Source organism: Lemur catta, chromosome 7, assembly GCF_020740605.2.
Source record: "Lemur catta isolate mLemCat1 chromosome 7, mLemCat1.pri, whole genome shotgun sequence".
Classification (NCBI taxonomy): Eukaryota; Metazoa; Chordata; class Mammalia; order Primates; family Lemuridae; genus Lemur; species Lemur catta.
Genome location: NC_059134.1, coordinates 64,764,729 through 64,773,598, shown reverse-complemented (window position 1 = coordinate 64,773,598; position 8,870 = coordinate 64,764,729).

Genomic DNA, 8,870 nt, shown 5'->3' with positions numbered 1-8,870 from the left:
CACAAACCTTTGTGGTTCTTACTTTCTCCATTGCTACTAACCCTTCAGCTCTGTCTTACTGGCTGTATTATGTCCTTGGGCAAATTAATTAACCTCAATGAGCTTGGTTTTGTAATTTTTGTAAAACATAAGACAGAAATAAGAATAGTACTTATCTCACAGTGTCAAATGAGGTAACCCGTATAAAGTGGTTAGCATATGGTAGTCACTCAAAGCTTTACATATGAGAATAATCTTTTATGGCGGGTGAGTCAGCAGTATGTGAGAGAACATTTACTTCTAGAAAGGGAAATATTTAGTTCAAATAAATAGGAGAGGTTTGGGAAGTAAAAGGGTTGAATGAACCTTAATATATAGTTAAATTCATTGTCTAAATGGCATTCCAAATAAATGAACTTTACAGATGATGGAAACTTACCTTTTAAGTGTTAATATTTTTGCAGTGTGTTTAAGTAGTCAACAAGCAACATGTTTTAGCTATGACAATGGTTATTGCCATCTAGCTAGAATTATGTTTCTACTATGCAGAAGACACTGCCACTCCACCTCAAAAGATTTTGTCTTATTTTGGTCCATTTATTCTAAGAATAAAAAATGTCCAAAGGTTTACCTAACCTGGCCCTTAAGCAATGAGCAACAAACTCAATAATCATCTCAAAAGAATAAAACCAACAAAATTGTTTTAACAGAGTTAAAATATATATATTATGACTTTCATTTTTTAAAAAATTTACTACACTTGCATAGTGGGGGAAAACTTGGATTAACAGAAATCCATGTGAAGATGATACTGATGTTTTAGTTGATCATACATTATATGTAGAAATATTAAGGACTTTGTGGACAGAGAGATGTCATTTGTAAGACAGTGACATGTATATAATTGGCGGAGCATTTAGGAAAGGGCGGTGGTAACATGGTTATTGTCTTCAGAGCTGTCATGCAGATAGTGTTCTTTCTGGTGCCAGAAGGAAAGCATTTTCAATAGGTAGAGATAGGACTCAATTGGAGGAAGGCATCCTCTATAAACTAAGGACTATGCTAACCCCTGCAAAGAAGATAGTTTTGTTCATAGTTTTGCAGAAGAGAAAGCTTAGGCTCAGAATAGTATCAAGATACAACTATTGAACATAATTAAGTGAATTGTTTCTAAATTCTCTTTCACTGGAAGCGAAAGGTGGGATGATCATTTCCTAGCAATGTTATGAAAGAGATTTCTGCATTGGGTGGCAAGTTGGATAAGGAGACCTCCAAGGTAATTTCTAATGCCAAAATGTTTATTCTGGGATATCTTTATTGCATGGCATTGTGAGCCTATAATCCTAGAGCTTTGAGAGGCCAAGGCAGGATGATCACTTGAGGCCAGGAGTTTGAGAAAAATTAGCTGGGTGTGGTGGCATGCACCTGTAGTCCTAGCTGTGCAGGAGACTGAGGTAGGAGGATTGCTTGAACCCAGGAGTTCGAGGCTGCAGTGAGCTATGATCACACCACTCCACTCTAGTCTGGGGGCAACAGAGTGAGACCCTGTCTCTGAAAAAATAAATTTTAAAAAATGGCATTGTGAATCAAATGTACCTTCTTATTGACTCATAACATCACCGTTTTTACAGGCTACTATTCTCAAGAAATAAGAAAGCAGAGACAAACTAGTCTGTGTGTTATAGCTGACTCCTCTGTCAGCTACTGCTTCCTTTATCAGTGAATCCTGGGCTATAATATGCTGCTATCTTATTTTATACTCACCTGTCTGGCAGATGACCTACTTGAGCCTTTTTCTCCCATGGTGTCAAGCACATGGATATTGTGACAACTATTTTCTCAGAGAGCTTTTTATTTAAGAGTTGTGGTATGTTCTGAAAGACTAAGGGGGGATCTTTACCTGCTTTTAGATAGTGACTTTTCCAAAGGTTTTAGCAGCCTGATGGCTGCAGGCCTCGCTCATTCTTTCCAGCACCTTTTTTACATTCTTTCCTGGACCTATGCCTCTTGGAGCAAATTTTAGCCACCATAATAATTAGACGGGATTTCAATCTGGCATTGCTTTTACTGGAGCCAGAGTAGCCTCCCAATTTTTAATTAATAGATAAAACCTAACTTTCCAGGGAACCCAGATACTCCAATGTTGACACTCAAACCCTCCCAGTTGCCTTGAACAAGAGAAGTGGGTTGAGAAGAGAGAGTATGATTGATCTAGTAGAGGTACTCATGTTTGCCAGGGAAGAAACTTGGAGGGCAGACGGAGTGGGGACATGTAATCTTCTGTACTATGAGCCTGGATAACAGGAATTTAACTCTGTTTTCATCAGTAAGCAGACTAATCTGGGGATTCTGTTATGTACACTCCTTGGATACACTGGATGACCTTGTACTGGGGTGGGGACAGTGGGGGCTAGAGTTATAAGTGATTATTCTTTTGCAATCTGGAAATGGGTAAGGATATGAGAATTTGATTGATGCTAGGGCTGACCATATGGGGAGGCAATTATCCTGTTTTTAAAGTCCTGCAGAAACTGTCCTCCATGTATCTGAGCTCTTAATATTTTCTCTGTGGTATATAGGAACAACTGGGGAATAAAAAGCATATTAATTAAAGCACATATTCTGCGTTTAAAAAAAAAGTATATTAAAGTGAATAGGTTTCCTAAAGATTAGTTGGAGCATAGGAGTGTATGAAGGGGACGTATTCGAAGGTCTGAAGAATGGCAGCCAGAGAGGAAGCTCCAGCTATGTATGCCCCATGGAGAGTAGAATTTTAGAAATGGTAAGGTTCAGTATCAGCAGGTAAAGGGCAAGGGGAAGGACAGGATTAGAGGGAAGAAAAATCCCAGAATCAGCCTAAGTTGTTTCCACCACTGGGATTCAAATCTGTCTTGTGTATACCAGAAGCCTGCAGGGTGGGCCAATCAGGAGTCTGTGTTTGAGGGATTGAGAAGCATCCTGGGAAGAGTGAGCCAGTCAAACGTGCCTGACCCCTTAACAAAATTCTTATGGACAACTTCTTGTTAAAAATGGTGGGCTGGAAACATAACTCCCTCCTGAAACCCCACTAAAATGACAGCAAAGGAATGTTAAATGATATAAACCAATGAGGACAAAGAAAATGGGAGAACAGATAACAGCATTCAGGCAATGTCAATAAAATCTTTGAATCTGGAAAGCAAAAAACAAGCAATAACTGGCTGAATAGACCTGAGAAAGCAGAAACCTGGAGTGGGGGTAGTGGATGTCACTAGCAATAAGCAAGCACATTTGTGCCACACACAGAACCCCAGAAAAGGCTTAAGAATTGGATGCATCAGTCATCTGCAAAGCAAGAGGTAGTGGGTAGAGGGCTAAAACTAGATGATTACTTGAAAGACTATAACAAGTTAGATCTGAGATCCTCACCCCTTATTAATTAATTTGTTCACTCATTCATTCATTCACCTCCTGGAGTATATAACTAGTTAGAGCCACCAAGAACAACTGGGAGCTGAGGGAAGGCGGGAGGCATCCTACTGAAAATGAGGATTTGAAGTTCAGCATTCTAAAGTCAGAAACCTCGTTCCCTGGCTTGGATACCAGAACTCTGAAACTTGGCTGTTATCTTAGGTCACTGCTTTCACTGCAGCCCTCTCGTGTTTTTTTTCTTCCACAGTCCTCCTATTACTGGTCCTAGGAATGGGGTAGATGCTCTCCATATTCCTCATTACTGCTTCCAGACATGTCTCCTTCTATCTTCCCCTAAAACTCCCCAGCTTTGAGTCTCATGCCATCAAATTATATCACTTACTTCCCTTCATTGCTGCTACCATCTACAAAATCTACAACCCCTGGGTCATTCCCTCTCATTTCCCAGTTAAGTTTAGCCTTTGGCTCATTTCACTTCCCCCAGCACTACAGATTTAATTCTTGGCAATTTGATTACATCCGTGAAGATAATCCTTTCAACACTCTGACATATAGGTTCCTTGAATACCAGTTTTCCACTGATCTTACCCTCTACCTTTCTCATTCATTCACTCTCATGGTCATACCTTAGATCTTGTTATTTAGTACGAAAAACAGCAACTGCTCCATAACTTCAGGTTCATGTCTCTCACTCTGACCACCACCAGCTATCTTTCAGACATCTAGTAACTTAACTCTAACACTCCTCTGACTATCACCTTTTCATTGTCCCTAACCTCTGAGTTCCTCTCCTCCCCTCATAATCAACTTACATCCCAAGGCCAATCATTATAATCATTCACTTGCATATACTTATAATTCAATTCCCCCCCTTTTTGGTCATATTTACGTCTTAAAACCACAACTTTAGTTAGAGCCAGCTCTTTGCCTACTCTGTACCTATACCTCTGCAGCAACCATGCTGACTAGTCTCACTTTAAATTCATGTCCATAACCCTCAGAGCCTTAATCCTGCCTGACAATCATGTTTTCCTAGTCCATTCACCTTCCCATTCTCCTAAATCAGGGGTCAGCCAACTTTTTCTGTAAAGGGCTAGATAAATATTTTTGGCTTTGCAGGTCATAGTCTCTTTTGTAACTATTCAACTCTATATATAGCATGAAAGTAGCCATAGGCAATATGTAAATTAATAAAATTTGAATTTCATAAAATGTTTACATGTCATGTTATAGTATCTTTGATTTTTTTCTCAACCATTGAAAAATATAAAAACTATCCTTAGCTTGTGGACTGTACAAAAACAGGTTTTGGCTGCTATGGTTTGCTGTGCTGTGTCCTAAATTATTTCACACCTTTTCTCTTCAAGCCTCCAACACATTCTTACTCTCAGATGATGACCTTGCTTTCTACTTCATTCATGAAGTAACCAGCACACCCACCACTACATCTACCCTCTTAGCAGCATCTGTGTGCATATATTCAGCTTTCCCTCTGTTCCTGTGTTACCATAGCACAATGCCTAAATACTGTATTACTTACTGTCTGTCTCCCTCCCTAGATTGCTAGTTCCAGGAGGACAGAGAGTTTTGTCTGTTTTGTTCACTGACATATACCCACTACCTAGAACAGTATTTAGCACATAGAAAGTACTCAACAAATATCTGAATGAATGAGTTCTATGAGACAAGCAGGCAGAAGTTTAGAGAATCTTTCTCTAGGAAAAACTTACTTCTCTTTCTAAGAGAAAAGACCTACCTGTCCTGACAGTGATAGATCTCCTTTGGTCATCCTAAGTGGTACTTTTTCAAATTTCTTTGAAAAAACACAATAAGAAATTCCCATTTTGTGGGGTCAACCCAGTGCATAGTATGTATATATGGGGTGTGTGTGTGTATAACAAGTTTCACAAAAGAATTGCCTGGCTATGTGTGATGTATTCTGATGCAGTATTTTCTATTTTGTTTTGTCATTTGGGGGAAAATGTGGGTTTCAACTGATTAGGTTGATTTCACAAACCACTTAATGGATTTGCAACCAGAGGTTTGAAAAAATACTGCAGTATGTCCTACTAATGACAAACACTGTCTACGGAAGGCAGCTATGCTCCCCACTATACCACCAATGCAATAAGCCCTGACTGTGTGCACAGAGCTTTCAGCGTTCTAATGCCTCACTCTGACATATGAATGGATAGCCATGGACCTCCAGACACTTAAGAAAAACTTTCAACACAAAAGACAGAAACGAAGACTGAAAAACTTAACACAAACAATTCAAGAAGCAAAACAAAACATTAGAAATGTTGTCAGAGAAACAAGATATTGCATCCCCCAAACAGAACAATGCTATTTAAAAAGGAGGTGGGAGATTGATAAGAAAGTGCTGCCCTGGAGGACATTATGCTAAGTGAAATAAGTCAAGCACAGAAAAACAAATACCACAGATGCCATTTAAATATGGAGTCTAAAACAATCGAACTCAAAAGAATCAGAGAGTAGAATGGTGGTTACCAGAGGGGCAAGGTTGTTAGGGGAAATGGGAAGATGTTGGTTGAAGAGAACAAAGTTTCAGTTAAGCAGGAGGAGTAAGTTTTTTGGGATACATTCCACAGCATGGTTAATAATAGTGTATATTTCAAAATTGCTAAGAGTAAATTTCAGATGTTCTCACCACAAAATATTTGAGGTGATGGACAGGTTAATTAGCTTTATTTAATCTTTCCACATTGTATCTACGTATCATAACATCACATTGTACCCCATAAATATATACAATTATAACTTGCCAATTTACAATAAAATTTTTAATAAAAATAATTTTTTAAAAATTAAAAGGGATAGTGGATAAGAAGGTACTCTAGTAAATTTAAAACACAATAACATTTTAAAATTCAAAAGAATAGCTGGAAGATGGAAATATTTTAGAAAAACAAAAAGAAGTAGAAAATGGAAAAGAAAAAATAAAATTATCCCAAGGCAAAAGCAGTGCAGCTGGCTTAAGAGAACAGAGTTAAGAAAGACGATGGACCCCTGGAGGGTGACTCCAGTGTATAAAATAGACTACCTGATGTGTTTGAATGTTTTGGGAGAATTTGGGATAAATTAATTATAGATATTTAAATGCTAGGTACTTGAGAAAGTTTGCATGGAGAAAGAGGCAATTGTTAGCTTCAATCAAAAGAAAGGAAATACAATCATATTATGCTAATTGGATAAACTATGAATAATATGTATACCTTTATAATATAATGAATAATCATTTATCTAAATAGTATGATACAGATATATTGAGCGATGGAGGATGGAGAAATAATACATGTGTTTATGAAGAGGCATTAGGGTATAAATATGTGTTATTTCCAATAGCAGGAAGTAAATAATAGCCCAAGCTGAAAAATTAAGAATTAGTATGAACAAGATATTTAGAAATATGGAGATAAATCCCAAAAGAGATAGCTAAGAGATTAAAAAAAAAAGATTGTGTCTGAGAAGTAGAAATTGAAAGTGTAGAGGGCTGGGGCAGGGTCTGCTGTTTTTCATTAATAACCCTAGTGACACAGTTTGATTTTTTAAATGTAATATATTGATAGAAATAAAAATGAATATGATTGATGTAATATTTCATTTATTTGAAGTAGTCATAGGAGAGGAACTTTTCATTAAGTATTGTAAGATACTGGGAAACCAACAGTACCAATTTATCACACCTCTAAAAGGGACTAAAAATTCTCCCTACTTTGGCACTAACTAAACTGTACCAACTATGTGTTGTTATTTTAGAGACCCCAGTAACTTGTCAGCAGTAGTGGCACCAGCAGTTTTAGAAACAGATAATATTTTGGTCCCATACATTGTTGTTATCATGGTGAGCACCAGCAAGTGATGGCACGGTGCACTTAGGTGGCTTTACAGGCAGCAGAAAGCCTAACTAAAGGGGGCTGAGTAGAAGGGAGCATCCTAGCACACAATAAAGGAGAGGGCTCATATAAGACATTTCCAGGATATGCTCAGAAATAACTGGGAGGAATTGTGTGTGTGTGTGTGTGTGTCCCTGGCCATAACCACCAGAAGCACAATCCAAAAAAATCATCCTGATCAATGCTGTGCATGACTCCAATTTGTTCTCCTGGACTGGTGTGGCCTTGCCAAGTGCTGGATAGATCAGAAAGTATGGGGTGAGGAGTAAGAAAGAAAGGGGCATCCAGAGAGAAATTTGATCACTGGAAGGGAGAGATGGGGGCCTGCAGACAGAGCTGACAAAGCCTTGGTCCCATATGTATTTGTCCCAGATACATAAATTATCACTTGCTTCCTAACCTTCTGACTTCCATGCTTAAATTTAGAGAACGTTTCTCTTGCTTTTCTAACCATCCCCCACCAGGGAATTTTTCACGCCTAACAAAGAGGACCCAGGCCACATGGGAGGGTACACCTGGACCTGTGTCACTCCTTTAGAGGAATGGAGTAGGGAAACCTAGTTACAGGGAAGCAAGGAAAAGGGACAGGAGAAGAGTGGGTACTGAGTAAGGCCACTCCTGTCTATGAGTAGAACAACTCTGATGTGACTTGAAGGTCTAAGAAGACCCTAGATCAGAAATCTTTTATCCCCTGCCTACTATGGTGACCCAGATCCCACCATTTGCACTTCTTTGGGCATCTCAGCATCACCTGTCATGGTCAGAAAGGGCCAGGCATGGTGGCTCATGCCTGTAATCCTAGCACTTTGGGAGGGCAAGGTGAGAGGATCGCTTGAGGCTAGGAGTTCAAGACCAGCCTGATCAAGAGTGAGACCCTGTCTCTACAAAAAATAGAAAACTTAGCCGGACATGGCACCTGTAGGCCCACTACCTGGGAGGCTGAGACAGGAGGATCACTTGAGCCCAGAAGTTTGAGCTTGCAGTGAGTTATGATGATACCACTGCACTCTAGCCTAGGCACACAACGAGACCCTGTCTCAAAAAAAAAAAAAAAAAGGAATCAAATAAGGATTCAAGTAGGTGTCTGATACTTTTCTTTGAGCCTCTCCCATTTCCCTTTTCCTGGTCCCCACAAACATATTATTGTTTTGATCTCAGTCTCCAGGTATAAAGATAGTAAGACAAAGTCCCTGCCCTCAAAGAGCTCACAATATTTTGGTGGAGGTTGGGAGTTTAAAGGCAGATAGGAAAACATAATTTTAGCATAATGGGGTAAGGTTAGGAAGGAGATATGCACAAACACAGAAAGGAGTGCATTTAAGTTAGGGCTTTGTGGCTTAGAAGACTCCTGGCCTAAAAAAGTAAGTTATGTAGGGGTGAGCAGGGCAGAATAAGAGGAACCGACCCCTCCACTTCTACTGAGTCACCTGAAATTACATTCATTTTTAGGCAAACATATACCTCACTAAACCCTTGACTCTAGTTATACCAGTGCTTCCCTGTCACCCCTCTCCCTACCTTCGCCTGAACCTTCATTCAGTCTTCAGTCAGGCAACCATCTTA